The sequence below is a fragment of the Fundulus heteroclitus genome, unplaced genomic scaffold (genome assembly GCF_011125445.2).
Source record: "Fundulus heteroclitus isolate FHET01 unplaced genomic scaffold, MU-UCD_Fhet_4.1 scaffold_691, whole genome shotgun sequence".
Classification (NCBI taxonomy): domain Eukaryota; kingdom Metazoa; phylum Chordata; class Actinopteri; order Cyprinodontiformes; family Fundulidae; genus Fundulus; species Fundulus heteroclitus.
This window is the reverse complement of record NW_023397134.1, coordinates 37,289-62,553: the sequence shown is the minus strand read 5'-3', so window position 1 is coordinate 62,553 and position 25,265 is coordinate 37,289. Positions and strand designations below refer to the sequence as shown.

The following is a 25,265-nucleotide window of genomic DNA, read 5'->3' as shown; positions in this document are numbered from 1 at the left end:
GGTAGAAGGCCGTATTCTTTGGCCAGCATGTAGTTAGAGATACTCTTCTCATTTTGGATGGACTGAGAGTTTAAATGATTTGTTCAACATTTTGAACGTGGCTTTAAAATCCATCCCTGCTGCAAAATATTGTAAAACGTTCTCCATAACAAGTTTGGTCTTCTCCTATAGCTCTTTAAATACTGTTTGTTACTAATGATCTCTAAGAAAACTTCTCAGACCATTACCAATTTATGTTGCTGTCCAGCTTTTGTTGTGATGCTGGTAATACATACATGACAGGGGACGCTTTTTACTATTTAGGTCTATTCTGAAAGCTGATGAATGAAAGGATTTTTTTAGGGATATTTGTAAAAGCAGAGTTATCATAAATGCTTACCATAGTTTTGGATTCTGGTTTGTAAAAAAAAATAAAAAGGAAAATATGTCTCATTAAGTTCCAGAAAAATTCTTACCTTTGCAACGCACTGTTTTAGAGAAAATAAAAAAATAGCTTTGTTAAGCTTAATAAGTAAAACAGGCCTGTTGGCTGCTGTGTGAAGGCACTCTTTAGTATGAAAATGTAACTGTGTTGATGTTCTTCAAGAGTTGAGGCGGACATTGTGCCAACCTTTACCGACACTAAACCGTTTACGCTCCAAAAGTGACCAGCATCCGTCTTTTGCAACCTTGAATTCTCTTGAACGATAAACAAAATCAAAAAGTTATACAATATTTCCATATCACTACATTTCTAAGCTACTGTCACGTTCAACAAACTAGAGCACGTGTCACAATGAGGCTCGTTTTCAGAAATAAGTTACAAATACCTATAAAAAATTAACATTTAAGCAGGTGTTACTGACTTCATGAAGCCCACATTTCTGCATAATTTTTTTTTATTGTTTTGATGCAATGACCTTAAATGTTGGGCTTTAATTAGCTGTAAGTGGAAAGCCATCATGATTAGTAGAAATAAAGGCCTGAAAACATCAGTCTGTGTGTAATTTTATAGTGTTTCACTGAGTGAAATATGTTTCTGAATGAAATTAACTTTCCATTAATATTCCCATTGAACAGGACCATATTACTAATAAACAGCCATCATGAAGCTTTTATTCTTTTATCCTTTCGTTTTATTCTTTATTCCTATGTAGTTTTCCCACATTTAAAGAAGGTTCTATGCATGAATTCAGAGAAAATCTGCGTGCATTCATGTAAATTCTCTCCAAGGCAAACATCAGTCACTACTTTTTAGTCTTGCTTATAACCTGGAGTTCAAATGAAGGATATGTGCCATGTGATGTAAATGCAAACTGCTCACCCAACCTGCAATTGATGAACATGTTTGCACCAGTGTAGCGTTGGTGCCATTTGGGAATAAGACGCTGAAACTGGGCAGATTGTTCGGTTTCTGGAAATTCAGACACCTGCATGGTTTCAGGTGCTGGAGAAATGTCTTTACCTGGTCATCACTGGTGTTATCGGCGAAGACGTCCTCCTGTGATGGAGGCCGGGGGTAACGAACAGGAAGAGCCTTTCACCGCTGGGAGGCCTGGACGCCAAGCATGGGTACTGGGATTCCCACAGGACTGGCTACATGGTTTGCAGTCGGACGCTGGACAACAAAAGGAATTGATTTTATTTTCCTTTTCGTTAACACAAACGTTTCTCCAAAAGTACAGTAGACTCAACAGCCCCGGAGGAGAGAGATAAGGAAAGCAAACGGGCTGCTGAATGCATCAATCCCATGGCACATGTGGTAATCAGTCTGATCTGTGCTGTGCGTGATGGATGAAAAGCCCCGCTGCAGACCCCCACGCCAGCCTCCTGTTGAAAGCTCCTTTACATTTCCATTACATAAAACAGCTTCCCTCCGTTCGACTGATGCCGCTAACCACCATCGCCGGTAGCAAAGCACTCAGAAGGTGTGAGTGTTGGTTTACATGTCAGCGGGTTGGAGAGCTTGAGTTTATTCCTTCGCCGAGCAGCTCAACAAGTGGCCAATAATGAGCTCAAGGTATTTAAATCATCCACAAGCAGAAGAGGCAAATGCAGGGTTTAACCAAACTCACTTAAAGGCAAAAAAGGCGACTTTTTGACCGCTCAAACTCATTCTTCAGTTCAATTACTGATTAAAATTAGGGGCTCACACTTCAAGGATGCTATTCACTACAGTGACTTAATTCCTCTTGTTTAACCTAGCTACAACAATCAGGTATTCTGCACGGTCCTCTGATGCTGGGATTTGCAAACATTTCACACCATGACCCCCAAAAATTCACAGTATAAAAAGGACTTTTGTGACCCCGACTCAGTATTCATGCAGTTCTACCAAGGCAGATAAACAGGAGAACAGGCAGCAATAACAGCCTGGACATTGATTTTATTTATTTTAATTTGTAAATGGTAATCGTCTTATGTAAATATGTAATAAATGTGAAAGTTTTGTTAGTTTAATTTTTTATGAAGATATCAGGACCCCATCCTTGTTGCTTCGTGACCCCCAACGAGGGTCCCAACCCTGACATTGGGAACCGCTCTTCCAATGCTACTTGTCCTGTATCAATGATTTCTTATTTAACTTACAATGCAGTGCTGATAAAACAAATAATATTAATAAAATACATTTTATTTGAAATGCCTTTCAGAGCACTCAAGGAGACTGCACAGATCCAACAGCATATCAACAATAAATCATTATCAAAGCAACATATTAAAAAGTTACAATGAGTGGGCACTCTGGAAGAGACGTGTTTTCAGTCAAAATGCAATGAGTAAGAAATAATTATTGTTGACATCTAAAAATGTTCCCTCTTTGTGGTCCAAATGAAGATTTTCCATTAATATTTTGTGACCTAAACGTCAACTTATAAACCCGAAACTGAGACAACCTTTCAACTTAAAGATCCAAGTGAGAAATCCCCCCCCCCCCCAAAAAAAAAAGGTTGAATAAAGTTTGCTAATCTAATAAATGTCGTAATAAAACACCTTTTGTTTGAGCAAGGAGAACAGGAGAGAAATAAAGCTTGCTATCCATTTTGAAACTCCTACACTGTGACATAACTGATAAGGTAATTAAGTGACAGGTCAGTGATTTAGACATAATCCCAATAAGGATGTAGATTATGCAAGACTAAGGAAATGTGCCTCAAAACTTAATTGTTAAGCAGTAAAAGTGTATATGAAAAAGTTTAGGACAGCCTGTGTGCTATTTTTCCTTGACCCCGGTGCCCTGTAAAGATGCGGATTTAACCTGCTACAATAAAAACAAAAATGAAATACTTATTTTAAAAGTTTGTATAAAAAAAAAAAATCAGGAAGGGATTAATACATAATTACTCAGCATTCCAATGCCAACTATGAAGCACGGAGCTGGAAGTATCATGGTTTGGGGATGAGTTGCCAGCTGACAACGATGGAGTCCACCAGGACTGGTGTATCAGAGGCTACTTGAAGAAAAGCCGAGTATCCTTAAAGCTATAGTTGGTTATCCTGTTGAGAGACAGTTTGTTATACTGAATGAAATGGTCCTTCCATCCTGAAAGTAGTCAATACATCATGTATTCAGAAAAAAAGATTAAAAAGGTGATCTCTATGGCAGCTGCAGGCCTGGAAAAACTCTGCCCAATCACTGCCCTTTGCACCGAAGAACAGGGATTGGTCAGAGTTTTGGTTCTGCCATCAACCCCCCTCTGTCCCTCAAGCTCCAGGGGTATCACCTTATTGGTTGTCCCACATGCATCACGATCATTTTAATGCCAGTGTGTCTGCTCGATCCTTGTTAGTGTTTATGTCTCGGTGAGCTTTGGTGTTAGTTGTTTACCGATATACTCTTAAAATGGCTGAGAATCTCAAGAAGCAAATTGTCTCACAAGTTTATGAGAAGAAGAAGAAGAGCTCAGAAGAAAAAAAACAAAACCAGAGAGCTTTTGGGAGATTATTTTCACACGATCTCCCTGAGGAGCGGAAGAGCAGGTAAGATGGTCTTATGCACACGTGGTTATTCAGAAAGGGAGTTATGGAAACTTTAAGAAAAATCACAGACTCTACCTTTAAATAAATGAATGCTGGAGCAGAACTTAAACCTTGCAAGATGTCCTTGACCTAAAACATGCCAGTAAATCCACCAAGAAATGGCTGAGCTTTAGAAGTGCGGGCCGAGTAAAGCCCAAATCTTTAGCTCATTGAGATGCTGTGGGGTGCAGACGCTTTACATGCAAGAAACCCCTGAAATATCTCCCAGCAGACAGTAAGAAGAGGACCAAACCTCCCTTAGACTGATGTCAAAGACTGATACATCTACAAGAAGTCCTTCACAGAAGTTATTTAAAATAAAACGAGAAGCACCGACACTAATCAGGAAATCACCCAGGATTCTCAGTTTTGTCTAAAGTTTTTGAGAAGTAAAAACGTTTGAGATTTTGATGTTTCCCTGTAATTAAATCACTTTCTTTTACAGATATATATACTTTTTAAAATGATTATCAATATGTCAACATTTCTTTTAAAAGACCTGAATATTTAATGGGATATTCTACTGTTCATGCCATTTTATTAACTTTACTATAACAAAACTTCAGCATTCTGAAATGCTAGTCTTAAATGTAATTGATTAACACCAGACAATAAAGAAACGACAAAAACATTAATAAAATAAAAGAACTGGATGGGATATCCACATTAACTGTTTTTTATGGAGCTGCAAGTTAAAACACTTGATTCATTATATTCATTGATAGTTTGTTTTATATGAACATAAAATGTTTTATTCTGCAGAATCATCCTCTTTGGTGAATTGTTTTGATTTGCTGGGGGGCAGATGGAGGCACCAATAATGCAAGAACCACCACTGATAACATTAGTAACAATATTATAGAGTACCACAAAGATATTGCAACTTGATAAAAAGTTGGATCCTTTTTTTTTTTTAACCCAAACCCGCTTCTGAAGTCCTACACGCTTAATTTACACTATATTAGCTGCTACAAGACTGAATCATAAAATTCTGGGTACATTTGACTCATCCAAGGTTTTCAGGGCCCCGCAGAGATCATCTCAGGGTCGCTGGGTTTTAAAGCATAAATAACCGGGTCCTCACCACTTTCTAGGATTGTCAAATCCATCCTTGAGTGAGAAAAAACACACAACACAGATTCCACAATGTCATTATCTATTAAACTGAGAGGTTAAAATGGAAAAAACGTAAGCACACCCCAAAAAACATTAGAATGGAAAAGTACTTAATCAGAATTAAGTGGGGCGGGGGGGGGGGGGGGTGGGGGGGGGGACTTTCTTTTTAATACAATCCCATGTATAGTTTGGACTGATAAGGTCTTTTCTTCATTCGTTACTATGTTCATCTTCTTTTTTGTGGAGGAGCTGGAGTCTACTTTGTAATCACTTCTTAGTGGCAGTACGGTTATATAAATGATAACTCTTACTTTATTGACACAGTGGATTTCTAGGGTAGTTAGCCCCTCAAGAAAAAAAAGCAAAAGTTTACAGCAAGGTGCTTGAAATCAGGTGTCCCCTCTCATCCAGTGAAGATTTCCAGGGAATGTTTGGGATAATTATAAGAAAAGGCTCATGCTACAGTTTTCTTTTAAACAGATGGATGCACAAAGCTGTGCCGCTGATTGGGGAACTACACTTTTCAATGTGTTGATAACTCCTGTGATTCAACTGAAGAGTGTCGAGAGGTTAATGGTGTTTCTAGCTGCTATCCTAAAGGTAAGAATGCCTCAGTGAGCCTCAGATTTTAACATTTTAAACAATTGCGTAGCTCTCTATTACATAAAAGTAATTTCTGTGCACAAAACTATTTATGTTGTATAAATCACTTCTAAGATTCTTGTGAAGTGTAGTTTGTCAATTTCTTTTCCTTAGGTACATCAACATGCATAGCATCTGGAGATCCTCACTACACATCCTTCGACAAACACAAATACAACTTCATGATGTCTGCACCCTGCAATGACACAAGTCTGCCATACTTTGAGGTCCATGCAGACAATGAAAACAGATATAACAGGCCTAATACTGGTGAAGACACAATGAATGGTTGTGACGGACCAAAACTAATTTTGTTTTCTCCAAATTAGAACCTGAAAAGCATGGCATTTATTCAGACTTCTCTACTCATGCACCCCATAAATTAAATCCAGGGTAATCAAACTGCACTCAGACGTCATCTAAATAAAGGAAGTGGTGGTTGTGTGTAATCTAATCTCCAAATAAACACAGCTGTACTGTAAAGACCTCGGAAGCGCTCTTCTCTTTTTTCTTTGGAAGACATTAACAAACAAACAACATGACTTAAGAAGGAATGCACCAGATGGCTCAAGGATGCAGTAGTGCTGAAACATGGCGGTGGCAGCATCATGCCGTGAAGGAGATTTTCATCATCAGGAACAGGGAAGCGGGAAAAAATGAAATAAAGAGGGATGCAGCTAAATATAGAGCAATCAGACAGCCTGTTAGAGGCTGCAAAAATGCAGTCCTTTGATCTATGACATTAGAAAGGTAACTCAAAAGACAGAAAAAAAAGGTAGTTTGACAAAGCAGCAACTAAAAAGGAGCTGAATACAGATGCATGGTCCATTGTCAGATTTTTATTTAGGGAAAAAAATACATATTTCTTCCCATTAAAACTATTGGAAGCTTGTTGACCAAATGTGAAAATTCATCAGTACTTTTTGAGGCAGCAGGTGTCCATCTGTCACATACAAAAACAATAAAAACAACGTTCTGGTTATAACTTCACTTCAGCTTTGTCCCTGCTGCTGCTGCTCTTGAATTGAACAAGATGTAGAAACACTTTGTACATGTAACGGGCTACACGGTACAGGTCTATTTATTTTTATTTGACACTTTTATGTACTTATTTTTGTAATGATTTAACTTGGCTCAGTTTTAAATTTCTGTATGTTCAGACGTGTCCGTCCTCTGGAATGTCCTGATTGGTGGAGCCTTGAGTACTCCAAGTACTCTCTTTTTTTTCTTATCAGTTGTTTTGGTTCTGTGTTTAATTAATTAATGTCTTTACAATGCGTGTGTGGTGTGTAAAACTGACGTCATTCTTTTCTCATCCTCACTGTGAAACAATTTCACCTGTTGTGTTAATAATGTAACCTGCACCTGAGCAGCTGTATTGTCAGTGTTGACGTTGTAGACTCGGCATCATATGTGCAGCTCTCACAGCCAGCTCAGCAGCCACCGAGCATTTGTGGTTTCACTGATATAAAAACAGCAGCTTGTCTGGTGACAGCAGCTAAGCAACGCGAAATTAGCAAACACCACCACACAAAGTGGCAAACGAGAGACTAACTTCAGGACCACAGCATCTCACCTCAGTAATAAGATCTGTTAACATTCTCCTTTTAAACCGAAAAACATGTTTTTTTTAGGCCTATAGAAAACGTTCTAAGACCAGCAGAGATCTAAACCGGAGAGCCTATCACCAATTAAATACTCCTTGAACTGAAATGTATTTTCTTTTGTTTGTTTTTTTGCTTTATCAAGGCATGTCTCTTATAAATTAGCTGTTGAATCTTAGAGAGACAACCTGTATAAAGGTTAAATCAAACAAAGATAAAGTAATTTTACAAATGGCTTCAGAAAAAAAAAAGTTTTTGTTTTTTTTAATGAGTTATGGAGCGAGAGTCAGAGGCTACCGAGCGGAAACTAATGGAAGAGAATATGGCTGAACCAAATAAACAAGCAAAGAAAATCAGAGGCCAGGGGGAAACCAAACAGAACGCAAAACCAAGAGATGGGAATTGACGAATCTACTAAATACAGGACTGTCTCAGAAAATTAGAATATTGTGAAAAAGTTCTTTATTTTCTGTATAGCAATTAAAAAACATGAAATGTCATACATTCTGGATTCATTACAAATCAACTGAAATATCACAAGCCTTTTATTGTTTTAATATCGCTGATTATGGCTTACAGCTTAAGAAACCCAAAAATCCTATCTCAAAATATTAGAATATCGTGAAAAAGTATACTAGTAGGTTATTCAACTAATCACTTGAATCGTCTAATTAACTCGAAACACTGCAGGGTTTCCTGAGCCTTGAAAAACACTCAGCTTGGTTCAGTAAACTAAATCACAAGTATGGTAGTGGTTAAGAGACGACATAAGATTCTCACAGTAACTGGTGTACTGACCATGGCATTACTGTCCTTGATTGGCCTGCCAATTCCCCTGACCTGAACCCCATAGAGAATTTGTGGGGTATTGTGAAGAAGAAGCTGAAAGACACCAGAGCCAACAATGCAAATGAGCTAAAGGCCGCTATTGAAGCATCCTGGGCATCCATAACACCTCAGCAATGCCACAGGCTGATTGCCTCCATGCCACGCCGCATTGATGCAGTAATCTGTGCAAAAGGATTCCCAACCAAGTACTGAGTGCATTAATGGACATTTTCAAATGTTTGATTTTGTTTTGCTGTTATAATTTTTTTTTTTACTTGGTCTGAGGAAATATTCTAATATTTTGAGATAGGATTTTTGAGTTTTCTTCAGCTGTACCCCATAATCAGCGATATTAAAACAATAAAAGGCTTGCGATATTTCAGTTGATTTGTAATGAATCCAGAATGTATGACATTTCATGTTTTTTAATTGCATTACAGAAAATAAAGAACTTTATCACAATATTCTAATTTTCTGAGACAGTCCTGTATACAAAACACACACACACAAAAAAAAACACTTTGTCTTACTGTAGGGTTTCAAGTGCATCAGAAATGCCATTATTTTAATGTTGATAATGAAACAAGAACTTAACAATAATTTGGGGGTTTTCTTTTTACTTGCACAATATAGCACCTGATGGATTCCTAAGCTCATGATGTGTGGTCAGCTAACCTACAGCCTGACTCCGGCGCCCGGTCATGTTATAAACCAGCACAATCCACCGCGACCCTCTGCCTGACAGCTAGCGACGCTCCTGTGTAAACACGCACACACTGTAGATACAGTTCTCCATATTACTAAATCACCGGCAGAGGCTGCTGGGGTGGGCAGCGTCCTCCCCGGAGGGAGAATTAGTTTGTGTCCAAATCCTTCTTGTGTTCAGTGTAAACTCAGAGGAGAGTCTGCAGCAGCCGCTGGAGCCGTGGACTCGCTGTGGCCTTTTATGGTTGGCCTTTTCATTTCTTCTCAGACATGACAAAACAATGAAGCATCGGTGCAAGGCTGTGTGCGCGCTCTGCTTTACAACCTTTTTAAAAATCAGACTCGGCTTGTTTTTTTGTAACAGTTTGGTTCTACATAAAAAAGGGAGGCGTCACTCTGCTGCTAAAACGATAAAAAATAATACCTTCATGTAAAGACGTCAACACCGATACGAGCTTCGTTGCATTCGGTCAACTTAAGCAGCTCAATGCTTCGTGGGTATTTATGAAGAGCCGCAGCTCAACACCATTACTGTAGATGTGCAAAGATTTAAACTCAAACCGTAAAACTTAATACAACTGCTCAGTTTTAGCAAGTCAAGTCGTGTGCTCAGCAAATCAGACTCCATGATGTGACATGTTGAACTAAAGCAGTTTAAAGAGGAGCCAAGAGACAAAAAATAAATTAGCCCCTAGCTTCAAGTGGAATATCTTCTACAAAAATATGGATTTTAATCATCGTTAACTAATTAACACTTTTTCACATGGGTGCATCTCAATAAATCAGAATTATAATATCATTAATTTAATTTTTATCATTACTTCTATTGACAAATGTGAAACTCGTGTTGATTTACTACACACAGTTTCAAGTCTTTATTTCTTAAAGCCAGTTAAAAGCCAAACAGTAAATTTCAACACTACATCAATCTAATCAAAAGCACTGAATTTCAGGCATTTTGTCCACTATCTGCACTCGATGTGAGGCATGGAGGTGACCAGCCTTCAGAGGTCTTCATCGCCTCATCTTCCTCTTTACATTGCCTTAAAGCAGGTTCTGGTACCGTTAGCAGTGTGGGCAGAGGCCAAGTCCAGCTGAAGAAATGAATACAGGATATCCATAAAGTTTGTCAGCAGAGTGGAGCATCAAGAGCTCTAAAGTTTCCCGGCAAGTGGCTGCCCTGGTTGTGGACTTTCTACAACCCAGCAGACCCACAACAGCAGAAGATATAATGTGTACTCAGTTTATTTTATATTCAAGCCCTTCTTCTCTTTCGCTTCTTATGTTCTCTCTGGTCCATAAGTGGCTTAAAACAAGTTGTAGACAATGTTTGGTTGTGAATCCAGCTGAAAGTCCATCCCTTGTGAATCTCCCCCAAATTGAAGCTAGCTTTACTTTATAACCATGATAAGGCAGCAAGCATATCCATCATGTCTGCAGCTTTTTGTTCCACACTTTTTCCTTCCACTCAACCTTCCAGTGGACCGAGGACCCTAAACAGCTCACTGTTTTGCGGTGTGGCTCACCGTGCCTGATGTGAAGTCAGCAGGTGCCCCATGATTCTGTAGGCCACAGCACAGCCACAACGGAACGTCTCTGTACCAAAACGTCCTTTTTCACATCGGTCTTGTGTAATATTCAAATCATCAAGGAAACTGAGTCTTGGGCTCGCATATGTAGCAAAACGTCAACATTCACAGAAAGAAGTGCTTAAAATATATCACTGTGTGTAATGAATAAAAAAATATATAAAAAGTTTTACAATTTCATTTGGATTAATCAAATTACTGAATTTATTGAAAAAGCATGTATATTTTTGGATTTGCTTTCGTCATTTTCAAGGGGGATGTCAAAAGACGAGGAAGGAAATATAAGCACATGTTTGCCCACAAAGCTCTGCATGCTTAAAAGTTACATGACGATCACAAGAGGAAACTCAGGGCACGATCAGGTGATTTAATTTAGTCAGACATCACATATCAAACAGTTTGTTTTTTTTGTTTTTCATGCGTTTCACAAAACGACAATACATCTCAGTTTAAGTCATTCTGGACGGGACAAAAACAGAAGCCCACAGATTTCAAGATAGCAGTCACAACAAACGTGCTCTCTTTCTGGGACAGCATGAGCAGGTTTTTAAGGCTGCGGTGACCAACTTTTGTGCCTGTGTGAGTTCAAGAGAAGCGCTGCTCGTTTGTTTTCGCACGGTGTTCGACGGATGCCGCTCGCAGATAAAAACAGAAACTGTCAGATCCGAGCTTGAAGCGCAACGACATCAAAAGCGACCGCCTTCATCTTTGATCAGAAAATCCAGGGCCGTTTGAAACCTGGCAAGCTGCACAGACACAGAAGCGGGATGGAGGCAATGAACGGCCACGCTCAGAGGAGGAGGAGGAGGAGAGGACCTGTGGCACGTGCTGGAGGGTGCAGAGCACCGTGAATGCTCACCTTAAAAAAAAAAGGTCAGACGCAGCTCTGCCGACAGAATGTGACACTTTGCAGATAAATGATCAGCTTTCTGTTTGAGTTCAGCAACTCACAGTTTGACACAATGCACACTTCACTTTCTGAACAACTTTGAACTGAAACACTGCAACTGTCATTCACCGCAAAAACCACAATCAGGTCACAATGGCAAGCAGGAGTCACATCATAAAAAAAAAAAAAAAGAAAAAAAAAGAAAGAAGAAGAACTGAATGGAGCTCAGAGGAGAAACAAGAGGCGGCTTTGCTACCAGCTCTGGTGGGTCACAAAAAAAGGTACTGGCACTAAAGGTGAACCAGGAAGCGGATTACCTCTCTTGAAGGACCATCTCTTCATCCAGAACCTGGAGAAGGAGGGCCAGGAGTGGTTCAGAGGAGAGTCAGCCATGGGAGCCGGAGCAGAGGCCAGCTTGAACTGGAGCTTGCTCACAACTGCTGCTGTGGCACCCAGTAAGAGGAGGAGGGAGGGGAGGAGAGTCAGGAGGCTGGGGATTACCTCCAGCAGCAAAAACAAATTGGGGGGGGGAGAACAGTAGGAATCCAGGAGTCAAGAAGCAACAGAATATTCTTCTAAACCGTCGTCTACTGCTCTATTTTTAGAAGAATTTCTGCTTTTACTTGCTTTGAATGACCATACGTTCGTTTGGGTCCATCTAAAAACAGAATGAACGGCAATTCTGAATAATTCTTGCAGCCAACAGTAAGAGAGAGTAAGAAAAAAAGAGACTTTGTGTAAAAGTTAACCAGAACGTTGAAATGCAGCGTTTTACTCTTCGCATACTGTATGCGCCTTGTTTTGGGAAATAGAGCAGAAACAAAAAAAAAAAACAAAAAAAAGAGAAGGAAGTAGATGCAATGAAAGCAATGAAACAGTTTCTTGTTGACTCACAGAGGCGCACATCGACGCGTCTGGTCTGAAATGGCACGAATTTGCTTCAAGAGACCTGCCGTAGAGCGAGCAACTTGGCTTTTATGTTTGTTCAACTGCAGCTACCGTGACGTGGGCCGCAGTGTACATAGTGGACAACTTTCCCGGGTGTTTTGCCCACGAGAAAGCAAAACACAGGCATAAAGAAGGCAAGCGTTGACATTTCTGCTGTCTTCGGGTGACGATAAGAAAAGAAAAAAACCATTGCGTTGCATATAGAGCATCAGCAGCAGCAACAACAAGCTGTCACTGTGGAGGATGTTACTGGAGAACCTGCAGAGGTTTCCACTAAAAACCGAAACAATCTCTACTTACAGTGGATGAAACTGTAGGCAGAAGGCGACGTCTTAGCAGTTCTCGTCTTTAAAAAGTCAAAAACCAGCAGAAAAGTGGGCTAAAGTCCATCAGTGTTGACTGAGAACACTCCTCTGATCCTCACACTGAGAGCAAAAAGACAACCTACTGCTTCCTCTTCCCCCCCCCCCCCCTCGTCATTGTGTGCAACTCAGACGTACCGTTTCACACATCCCTGCAGCTGTGAAACAAGTCATGGCAGCTGACACTCTTCACCAGCAGCCCACAACGCTGCTCTGCAGGCCTGAAGAGAAACTGCAGACAACAAGAGCTGTTTACAGAAAGCATCTGCTCTGACCTCTGGGACTTTCTTTGCGACTGTTAGAATTATTTTTGCGTGCACAGCAACAACTCTATTAATGTCTAAAATAAAAGGCGCTCGCACAGCCATCACCAAGACTTGTGGCTCTCGGTGCGCCGGGTTGCAGGATACCTTCAGTTTTCTGTCACATTTTGTGGCCTCATGCAAACTAGCAGAGTCCTTAGAAACGGGTTGAAGGGGGAACTGATGATTAAACCGTTGTGTTTGTTACTTTAAAAAAATGACATGCAGTGAACCGACGATAAAGGCTTGCAAAGAGTCCCTCTTATTTTGCCATAAAGCAGAACTGTGCAGACATAGTAAACCCCCATGGATTTGTTTCTGTTGCATTTCAACAAGACATGTTTTTTTGGATCTTTTAAAAAAGGGTCTGGATCACTACTACTTCACGCTCTGCGAAGCTCTTTCGGTTTCATTTGGGTTTCTTTTTTTTTCTTTACTCATTTCCCGTCCAGTTCTTGTACATGACTATGACCACACGTTTTGAAAGAGGATGATAATCACCCGCTTTAAAAAAAAAGAAAAGAAACAAATACGGAAGAGGAGCAGTATCTAAAGATCATAAAGTCATGTGTTTATTAAATAGGAAAAGGAAAGACCTGAATGTTCATCCTTTAACTCATCATCCACTGCATGTCCGATCACTAGCTCAATGGAAATCACCTTTTGATTCACCTAAGAAGGACAAAATGGTTCAATAACATTAAGTGGGTTAAAGGAAACGGCTGAATTTGGTTGAGGAAGAGTGAAACAGCAGCCAAAGTTCACAGAAAACTTTGAAAGACCTTGACCTGAGAATCAGAATTCAGTTTACTGACCAAGAAATCCTTATGTGTGAGGAATATGATGTGGTGTTGTGACGCAGAACATGCAACAGATAGGGAGCCTAAAAATATGAAGTCCATCGCACGATATGAAGTTATAAGGCAAAAACAAGTACGTAAATAATAAAATGTCAAGATAAATACAAGTATGACAATATAGACTAAATAAAACTTAAGATAAACTAAGAATTAAGAACTACAGACCATTTGGAAAGCATAGAATAAACTATTATAAGTAACTGCATACTGTGAGGCAGTAAAAATGTTTTCAATCTTCTTGTCTCTGGTACCAAAACAAAGTGAAAAAAAGTGAAAAGAAATTATGCTTTATATCTGAAGTAAACGTATATTTATTCTACATTTTGATCTAAATGGTACACTGGAGGATGGGGCATCATCCCTTCATTTATTGGTCTCTCTCTTACAGCTGCATTGTCTTATATATAAAAAAAAAACTAGATTAAGGGTTCTGAGTGGATTGACCCTAAACGGGAGACCAAAGCTGCTATCACACTGTTTCTCATCTTGCCATTTATGTTCAGTGTCTCTGAAAAGTTGTTTACAATGTTCTAAACCTGAAATAAAATAAAGTGCTTTCTGGGAAACATCAACTCCTGTCACGTCGATGAAATCTGTTTGGTGCTTCTGATGTGAAAGGCTGTAAAAAAAAAAAAAGCTTACATTAATCACAGCGTTCTGATAGATTGTGTTGGTTTTGCAATGATGGAAACTATATTATTACCTCACCATCTGGAGATGAAGCCTTACAGTCTATGGGTGGACCATCTGCTTAAATAACTATTAGCTGAGTTAATCAGAAAGTAGGTCATGCCGCCATTAATTGGAGCCTCAAGCATCCAGCATGCTGAAGTGAGTCTGTAGTACGCATGTGTATGTAACTTTTATTTAGGAAGCTCTCATTGAGATTAAAAACCTATTTTTTTCAAAAGAGACCGGGCCACAAATGGCAGCAGCACACAGACAATACCAAATAAAACACAGCTGACCTGAAAATACATTTACGACACAATTTTGGTAAGTCAAAATAAAAAACATGAAACTAACAACCTAAAATATGATTTCTTAAAGCATTTACAAACAGAACCCGTATTTATAAACTGGTTTAAAATGCCCTTAAATACATTAAAAGAGACCAAATCTTTCAATTTTTAAGTCCTTCTGCAGTTGATTCCAGTCTGAGGGTGCTGAAAACTGGAAGGATTTTTTTTGTCATGATCATTGTGAATCTTAAGTACATTTAATAAAACGAACTTCAAACGCAGAGAATAAGCTCCTGAATACTTTCTATCAACAACGGAGAGGAGATAATGGGGATGTAAACCCAAGACAGCTTTGTAAGTGAAAATATACCTGTGACAGTGTTTGCAGGTGGATAAGGAAATCCAGCCAACATGGGATAGACCACTGATAAAACGTCGTGCTCCATGATACACAGAATCCAACATATGCAACCAGTGTGAACATGCATGCATATAAATTATATCAGCATTGTCCAAAATGGGTAGAAAGGATGCCTCATGGCCTCAAAAGACAAACAAGAACAAATTCTAAAATTAAAAACACAACTTCAATTTACCAGCTATTGAACGTGGGGAACAAAACCCAGAGAGTCACCAATAACAAAGCCTAAATATTTATACTGAGACACCGCTTCAGTCAGAGAGCCTTAAAAAGTAATAGTGGGCTGCAACAGTTGTGATTTCACAATTGAGTCATCGGTGGTCATCAGCGCAGACAGCTAGCGTCTGCAAAACTTGTTGTGAGAGGAAGTTCATTTCACTACAGAGTCACAGCTGCAGCGTTTGAATAGCCCTTGCATCAAGGCGGAGTGGCAGATATGCGCCATGGATATTGTGTCTCTGAGGCTAGGTTGATGCTGCAGAGCTTGATGCTCAGTTTGGATTTTTTGCTGAAATCAAAAATGTATTTCTTTTTTTTTGTGTTGTTCACAATACTAACTGAACGCGGCTGCCATTAGACCTCTGTCTGAACAGTTTAAAGTGAGGGGAATAGTTTACAGCATCGTATATCTGCAGGACTGTCGCCGGCTGAAAGTTACGGCAGCTTTTGATGGTTGATGGCTTTTGAGCCTGCCCAGTTTGCTCTTTGTAGGACCTCTATAATGGAGTGATGAGCTATTTGTTAATTATTTTATTTATTAATACATAGTACATTGTATTATTATTTTTTTTACTACATCTTGTCAGATCATAACACAAGACTTTAGATTTTTCATTGGAATTATATGTGAAAGTTTAACACAATTCATCACTTAATTATGAAACAGAAGAAAATCAATTTTCTTTTCAAATACATAATTCAAAAAGAATGACATGGTTCTTTTGGAGGGCCAGGTTTTGATGCCGACCCAGTGGCAAAGTCTATATTTTTTTAAAGTATTGCTCCACCAGTTTTGTGAAGCTAGAGAGAGATTTGAATCATTTAATTTCAGGAAAACAGCTCAGAATAATTCAGATTAGACAGACAGTCTGCAAACAAGCAAATGCTTTTGTTGCCTCCACAAAAAGTCTTGATTCAAAACTGCTGAGGAGCTCTTTGCCTGATTTCTTTAAAAAAAACAAAGTTTTGATGTAAAACTGTTAAACTTAGTCATAGTAAAGAGATTGTAGGATTTAAACAGAATCATATAATCTTTCACGTCACCAAACGAAACTCGTTCAAAAACGTTGATGACGTTAACACTGAAGGGAAAGGTCTGTGGATGAACTGCGATCTAGAAACTCGGTGAAACATGTAGACAAAGGGGCATCCCAAAGAGAGACAGATAATCTGTAAACATTTGATACTCACAGAGTTGAATTTTAGACGAGAGCCAACAGAAAGTGGCCCCGGCACCACACGCCAGGACAGACCAACACCGAACAAGGGTCAGGTGTGGTGATTGGTGAGGTCGCCCAGGTGTGCGGAGGAAGCAGAAGTTCAGACAAGCTGAAAACATCGGGAACAGACTGATGAAAACCAAATCAATCGAAGCAAAACATAACAGATGAAACAAACAGAGGACATAGACATTCACCTGTGGGATGTTGAGAAGGACAAAAACAACAACCATGATCTAAACCCGGCCTCACCAACATGGCGCCCGCAGGCAGCAAGTAGCCCACTAGCCTGTCCTAAAAAAAGCACAATCCACCAGTAAGATGCATCTAAAACTTAAATTTTTGCTGTTACTCTTCCTGTTTTTTCCACATGTGCATTTATATACATTTGAAAATGACTGTATCTATAACAAAGCATGAAAAATGTGTTTATTTTACGTAAAGTTATGGTGAATTCTGTCTCTTCTAGTTCAAATGTCAGTACTGGTAGCTCTTTGTATAACACAGCGCCAATGAAGCAGCTCTCAGTCTCAAAAAGGCTGGTGATCTAAATGTAGCTGCTGGTTTTCATTTAGCCTCGGCACTAACGGCGTGCACCAGAACCACGTGACTCCCACCTGTCACACATCGTCTGATATTTGTGATTTTAGTGGAAAACCTCCAGCTTCAAAAATGTCCCTTGTACTCATGACAATAAGAATAAAGCACATTCTATTCTAAGGTTACATCTTCATGCAAAAAAAACCCTCTGGGCCATCGTTGTCTGCTTATACCCCGCTGAGATGGGCTCCAGCGCCCCCTTGAGGATCAGGCAGGTATAACAAAATGAAAGGATTGAAGCTCCCTACTTGGGAATCATTAAGGTTTTTTTTTGTTTTTTTTTAAAAAAAAAGGGGTTGCTGAATTCAGGAAATGTCATGTGCAGAGTGCAAAAACAAAAAGAATATATAAGAAAATAAATAAAAAAATAATCATTAACCTACACCTATCTTAAAAATGTGAGTTAAATCAATATGTAAGTTAAATAAAAAGTTGACTCAGCATAGTTTGGTGAACAACAAAATAAACACTGATGTGAGCTGATTAAAGTCATTATATGTATATAAAAATAAATGTTTTCATTAGCCTGTGCTGAGATTCATTATGAAATAATTGAAACCGTGCATGTCAGCTTCTGATCGATCACACCGACTAAAACGGTGTCCTGTGCCCGGCCCAACGATGGATATGACCAACATATGAAAAGAAATTCATGACTTACTGCACCAGGCAACCCTGAAATAACAATAAAAAACTGTCATTGTATGCACAATAAGGACTACTTCACTTTTACCAAATTATATGCGGCATTTGAAGATTTTGTTGTAATAAAAAGCAGTCTAAATAAATGTCCTGTTGTGTCTTTATTTTACTTTTATGTACCAGATCATTCATATACTGTCATATTCAATAAATTACAATAAGGGTTCCAATGAGGCTAATTTGTCATAATATAGATACCATTTGAAAAGAACAACGTTTAAGCAAGTATTAAACACATATCATTAAGCCCACATTTCTGTATATTTTTTTTTAACTTAAATGTCATGTTTTCATTAAATGCCACCAATTTTTTTTAACAGAAAATAAGGGCTTTCAAACACCAGTTTGAGTAATTAATCTATATGATGTGTCTGCCTTAGTTAATTGGGTTACTGGGAAAAAAAATTTTTTTTTAATAATATTCTAATGTATTCAATCTAATTCTACAAGTCTAAGACTCTGAAAACCCCATTTCAAGCACCAACACACTTTTGCCACTTAAGTAAATTATATTTTTGCCAATAGACATGTTCAAAAATTTTAAAGAATATATTCTATAGTATGCTTTATCTCTATCCATTTGCTTTTGCCTAAAAAGCAACCCCAAGATGCACAAGTCAGAAAGCTGGAAGTACCTCTTAATATGCAATACATGGGAACTATGATAAATACCAAGGAAGCAAATGACTGAAGGGATGAAAAAAAAAGGATTCAATAAGCCTATAAAGGATTAATTGGGTAAGGGATTTCTCGAGCCCTTCGGTCATTTGGCAGCATTGATGTTTAATTTAAATGTGGGCCATGTATTTTACTTATTTCCTGTAAATATGGGAAAGAAAATCACCCCTTGCACAAAAGCTATTTTCTTTTGCTTTAAAACCTACTGTGCTTACTGTCGTTCTTTAATTTCGAAACAAACTGTTTACGTCATGTTGATTTGTAAAAGTTTTCAAATAGGTGTAATGGCTATAGACCAATTTTATTTAGCAGAAACAAATGTTTCTTTGGATTTAGACAGTTCTTTGCAGCCGATATGAGAAGCTTGCATCTGAAGACTTGTCTGCAATAAAGGACTGCGAGATGACACATTCTCCAATAATTTTATTCATAATTTTAATATAAACAGTTAATTGTTGAATAATTTACACACAGCAAGATTTTCTTATTTTCATATCATTGCAACATTTTCTTTACATATCACTACTTGGCTCTTCTTCTGAAAACGTATAGAAAAAATAAATCGTCAAGCGTTCTTTTTAGTCATGGCACATGTTTTTGATCCTGCACAATGAGCATTTATCTCCGTCTGTGTGTGAGAGAGGAACTCTGTCACGCTTGCTGTCCGTGCTGCAGAAAGATAGATCATGGCACATCTGGATCCAGTGTGAGGTGAGCAGGTGGGGGATAAAGCAATCTGCGTGTTTTTTTTTTTAATCTTTTTTTTTTGTTTTTTTTTGCAGGTTTTGGGGTTTGGACTGTACACACACATTTACACCCGCTGTCTGCATTCACAACAACGCCTCAACGTAACATATACACATGTTCCAAAAAAAACAAAAAAAACACGGCTACATCAAAACTTACATTAATAAAGAGGTATCCTGCAGGATCACACACAGAAATCTGGGGAACCAGCTATGTGCACCGAGAGAAGACACTTAAAGACAGGAGAGCAGGAAGAGGAGCAGTCAGACAATGGTTTAAACAAAACGACAAAGCGCAGGAAACAAGACAAACGGGTGACGGAACTGGAGCAGACCACTGGCTCTCATAAATCTGCAACGAGGGCACCTCCACAAATTTATCGGCGACCAATCAGACCTTAGAAATCAAGTTAAAATTTGCATTAGACACTGGTGGACTCAGTCAGAGCAGGAGGTGTTTCATAAGTTAAACCCAAGAAATATAAAGTGATATATATATATATATATATATATATATATATATATATATATATATATATATATATATATATATAGTGTGTGGGGGGGCAAGTTTGAGAATCGGGTTGATCTGAGCTTTACAAATCTGCAGACGGTATATAATATAAACATTCCTTGTAAAAAAAAAAAGCTTAAATCTGTTCTCCTCTTCTATATAACTAGGAAAGGAAAACAAGCTTAGTTGGTTGCAATCTCAAACTTTACCACTAGATGGCATCCTGCTCAATTTAGCAAATTAGCATAATCTCAAACAGGGGGGGAATCCTTCCTCTGTTGTAATAAAGAAAAGATGAAAAATAAACTTTTTGTTGTACAAAGTTATCATTAAGTTACAACAAATTGAAGACAATCTCCTAAATAGAAAGCCGTTTTATTCTTCTGTTTGACTCGTGGCTAGAAGAAACACCTCCAACTTTAGTCTGAACTCCACAGAGCTGCACTCTCTGTCAAAGCACCAGCTAGCTTTTTCATTTTTTTTAGTTTATTCTGGATCACGTTCCTATTAATTCCCTGTCACCATCCATGCGCAGTGGTCTTATCCAGCGTCTCCCCCTAATTTTAAATGAAAAAATAAAGAAATTAATTTTGTTTTATTTTAACCTGTTGTTTTTATTGAAAATTAAAAAAAATAGGAGACATATCTGTGAAGAGAAGGCTTCGCGGTCGACCTGCTGCTTCGACCGAGGCTGAGGTTCAAAAGAGTGGGCCCAGGAGGCCGACATTCAGAAAACTAGCGTGGGGGTTACGTGACGCGGGAAAGCTTGAGGCCACGCGCCGTTAGCCGTCTTGTCCTCAGACAGGAGAGCTACTGCTGCTCCTCCCCGTTAAATACATAAACAGACTACGACATGTTTCTGTGTGGCGGGTCGGGTCATAAAGACAATAAAAAGAAAGAAAAATCAATAACTTTAAAATTTAGAAAAAGATATATACACATTGATAACAACGTTAAATTCATCATGTACAAGAGTAGGAAAACTTTACAGTCAGAAAAAAGTATTGTATTTATCCTCCCCTACTTTGGCTAAAAAAATAGAAATCAACATCTCTAAAATGTAATACTTTTTTTATTATCTGCTTAAAACAAAAAAACAACAAAAAAAACAAACAATAAATCATAATCTGCTTTGTTCTCACCCAACAAGAGTTCAGAAAACCTTCCCTAAAACCAAGTGCCTCTCTATATTTCCATTTTCCTGGACAGACATCTGCAGCTATTTACACTTCTAAGAGCTTATTAATTATCGCAGAGTTTTCCAAATGATACGTATTGTTTTTGTTGCCGTCGTGTGCTTTGGATGTGGGTGTCCCTGTCGTAATAACAGGCGATAGGATCAGGAGCGATAACCTGTGAACATCGAACCATCAAAGCTGGTGCAAGCCCGGAGCTCCGCAGGGTCCGGCTCATCCAACTTTTCTTTTCGGTTTTCTTAATCCCCTAATTACAGTATTTTTACTGCACTTACAGCTAAAAGGAAAAAAAAAACAAAAACAGAACGCATTAAAAAACAAAGAAAAAAAAGAAACACGTTTTTATTTCACGTTTGGAGATGGAAACTTCAGTGATTGGTGAAGACCGTCTGGGGGACAGTTGGGAGTCAGGTGTGCCAGTAGTCTTTTAGAAGGCACTTTAGGGCCTGCAATACCACCACGAAACCACTAGAGGGCAGTCTGAACCACATCACATGGGAGCCAGAGAGGAGGATTCCTGATTATCTTTAATTGGGAACAGATTCAAAAGCTAGGTAGCTCCTCTTCCTCCTCTTTACGCTCTTGAGACAAAACATCGAGCCGCCTCCCTGAGACGAAAATTGACAATCAAGATATTATCTGTTAAAAGTTGTTGTTTTTTTGTTTATGGCACGCAGCGTTGTCCCAGTCAGCTTTTCTCCTCTGCAGGAGTGAGAAGGTTCTCTATAACCGGCCCGCACTTTTTGAGTCACGACCCACCCGATCCGTGGTGTTGACAGAAAATAAAAGATCGTGTCTCAATATTCACAGTTGAAAAACAAAACAACAAAAAAACACACAGACAATAATAATATAATAATAATAATCAGAGCCAAGATAAGAGGAGGATGAAAGGGGAAAAGGTCATTTACAGAGCATAAGGTCCATGACTGAGCTTGGTTGGCTTTGGCTGCAAACAGGTAATGACAGGGACGCTCCAGAGGATCTGCAGTGAAATCAGCAGATATGAGCAGAGAGAAGCTGTCTGGAGGTCATCGGCTTCCTCCTGTGACTGTAATGGGGGGGCTGCTCATAAAACTCCAGGGTTCTGCGTACGATTCAAAAATAACGCAAGGCTCCCCCGCCCGCCGCACACAGGAAGAAGCGATAACGGAGGATAAATAATGGAGGAGAGAGAGTGGACTACATGAAAACATCACACCTGTGAGATGTAAAGCGATTTTCTCTGCTCCTGTAGTGTTGGTGAACACGAAGTGGGGATGACTGAGGCTCTTTGAACTGATTCCTGCTTCTGCACTGAGGTAGACTCCGGCCAAACACAAAGACGACGACAATTACAAACAAACCGCCAACCGGCTCACCGCCGGCTCCTCCACCAACCAACAACCTGCCCGTATTTCTCAAAAACCTCGCCGACACTCGATCACCAAGCCAAACGTGTTCAATTTAGGAGAAACTGTCTATTTTCCAAATATATCCGGGCACCGTCAAGGTAGAATTGTGACATTTGACACATTTTTTCCCCCCGAATTTGCTGTCAACAAACTATGTCCAGTTACATCACAGGTACGGAGCTCGAGATTTCAGTTCCTTGGATGAACTGGTAAAAAATATATATATATATATTAATAAATTTGTTGTAAGTCCTGGTTTATGTGGGTAAAAAGCCTCAAAATAAATCCCTGTTTTTCCTTGCCGTAGCAGAATCTCAGTAACCTGACCCTAGCCAGATGAATTTCGCTCCGCCTAGCTTCACTCATTCATCTGGGTCAGATCCATAGGAACGGTTTTTCAGAAAGCTGGGCCTTATCAAAAATCCTTGCATATGATTGGATAAGCCACTTGTCTGTCATCTTTATCGACGTGCTATTTCAACCACTCACACCGAAGCCAACCCGTGACGCTGATGAGAGTGATGCAGGAAAAAACAACACTTGCCAAATGCGGTCGGGAGAAGGGCAAAAACATGGTTTCCACCAACAAAAGCCTTCAGAGGCGTTCTCTGATGTTCTTTTAATGAAACAATATTAGGTAGATTGGACAACACGGAAGAAATAGCAGCATCAATGTTAACGCTTGCTTCCTCGATGCGAGCCGCCATTGTTGTCTGAATCAAAACAGTCTCACGGTCGCATCTCCACTACGTCACATCTATGAAACTCCAGCCCTGCGTCCTGATTGGCTGGACAATAAAATTGGTTGAAGAAATCACTTTCAATGGGAGATGTCCCAGATGGATGTGAGTGAAGCTAGGCGGAGCGAAATCCATCAAGCTAGGGTCAGGTTAGAATCTCAGAGGTTTTAACAAAATCACTGGCGGACCAATTGTTGCAGCGCTAACAACTCATTTGGAATAAATGTAACCGAGTCTTTGTCTTATGCTGAGATTTATACTGCCATCACTTACAGTTAGCGTGACGGGGATGGAAAAAATAAATCTCCAATGTTCAGTTTCGAGAATCGCTGCTAGAAGTGGCATCTTAGGAGGGGGCGTCACCAAGTAAGATGCCACTAGGCCGAAATCTTATTGACAGAGATAAAAAAAACAACAAAAAAACAAGCGACTACATGTCCACTATAAAGTGCGGTGGAGGATCTGTGATGCTGCGGGATTTCTTATTCTTTCAAAGCTCCTGCAAACCTTGTTAGACGTAATGACATCATGAACTCTTCAACACACCCGGAGATTTTAAATCTAAATCTGCAGGACTCCACCTGTTATCAGGTAAGGTTGCTCCTGCTCTCCCAGCAGGACAAATATCAACTTCTAACTTCCAGATGAACATAGAAATGGTTCAGCAGACACACAATCAACCTTCCTCTGTGGCAGCTAAGCCCGCAGACCTAACCCCCCCCCAGAAACCAGAGATCAGCGTCTTTTAAAGGGACTTCTCTGATTGTAGGAAACGCACTGAACTAAATAAAAGGTGCACAAATGAAAGGTTGGATTACAGACAGGATATATTTTAAGGCTTTCTTACACATCTTTACCAGTTGCGACAGCATATTTGTCCACCTCTGTTAGTCCTGACCTCAGGTGACTCTGGCTGCCAGCTGTACGGACTCTGGACGAGCCACACGGACCCAAAACGTTACTCCTTGTGTCAAAGAGCAAGGCAGAAACCTTCTGCTCTTCCTGCAATGTGGAATTCTGCAGGTTACGCCCGCCTGTTAGATGCTCTGGTTTTGTAGGGAGAGTTATTTAAAAAAGGCACTGGTCAGATATGGAGGCAGCCTTCTCTGCCGTGTCTGACTTTGGCCACGCTTTAAAAGGACGCACGCCGCTCAGCTGGCTGGGCGATCCCACTGCCCGGGTCCTCCAAGGAAGGAGTAGAAGAGATGGGGTGAATGAGGAGTTTTGACTGAATCCTGGAACAATCAGCTATGAGTGAGATAGCTGCAGCACGCCGCGTCCTGACTGCGCCCTGAACAGACAGCAGGACTGCCGGCTGTCAACCCGTTTGCAACTTTTCCGCGTCTCTCCCCCGCCCCTCGGCCACAAAACCGTGGAAATTTCCACCCGACCCGTTTGGAGAAGAGAGCTCAGCGGCCGACAGCAAGCCTGTAGAAGAGGCGCCGGCGCCGCAGGAGCGACGAGCTGAGGGGAGACTAATCAATCCTCGCGGCTGATGCAGAACGCCGCGAGGATTTACATCCTCTAACATCCTCCTCCACTTCACCTGCCTCCTTACCCGAGAGATTAACACGAGGCAGAGCTGAGAAGCGCTTCAACACTAAAACTTGCACAATTTCTACAACAACTTTTTGCTACCAAAATTGTTTTTTTCTTCTCTGCAAAAAACAAAAAACTGAAAAAAATAAAAAAAATGGATCAAAAGGCAAACTGTGATCTAACCAGAAAAGAGGGCAGACGAACACTTTGACCCTAGAAAGGCCTCATCCCCCCCCCCTCTTTGTAAAGCTTTTAGGTTATTTCTCCTGTTTTCCTTTTAAAATTATGCCTGCAGCAGTAAAGATGCCACCGTATATATATCAAAAATTTAACCCACCCCAAAAAAAGCTAAATTAAAGAATAAAAAATAATCAAGGGCTGGATGCCTAAGACACAGAGAGCACTGACGGTATATTAGTGTAATTTCTGGGGCCAAAAAAAAAACTAAAGAAAGACAGACATTATAAAACAAGCAAAGCTTCTGATGAAGAAC

The 25,265-nt window shown here is 39.7% G+C and overlaps 1 long non-coding RNA gene across 2 annotated transcripts; it reads right to left on the bottom strand.

The window, feature by feature from the left end:
- Positions 1-1,552: 1,552 nt before the first annotated feature.
- Positions 1,553-17,326, bottom strand: LOC118561679. Of its 2 annotated transcripts, none has more exons than XR_004930224.1 (4): positions 17,281-17,326; positions 16,861-16,957; positions 16,635-16,772; positions 1,553-1,597 (listed from the first exon to the last, which is right to left on the bottom strand). It is a non-coding gene; the product is annotated as an uncharacterized LOC118561679 (long non-coding RNA). The 2 variants fall into 2 exon arrangements; XR_004930223.1 differs by lacking the exon at positions 1,553-1,597 and adding an exon at positions 14,355-14,460.
- Positions 17,327-25,265: the final 7,939 nt, after the last annotated feature.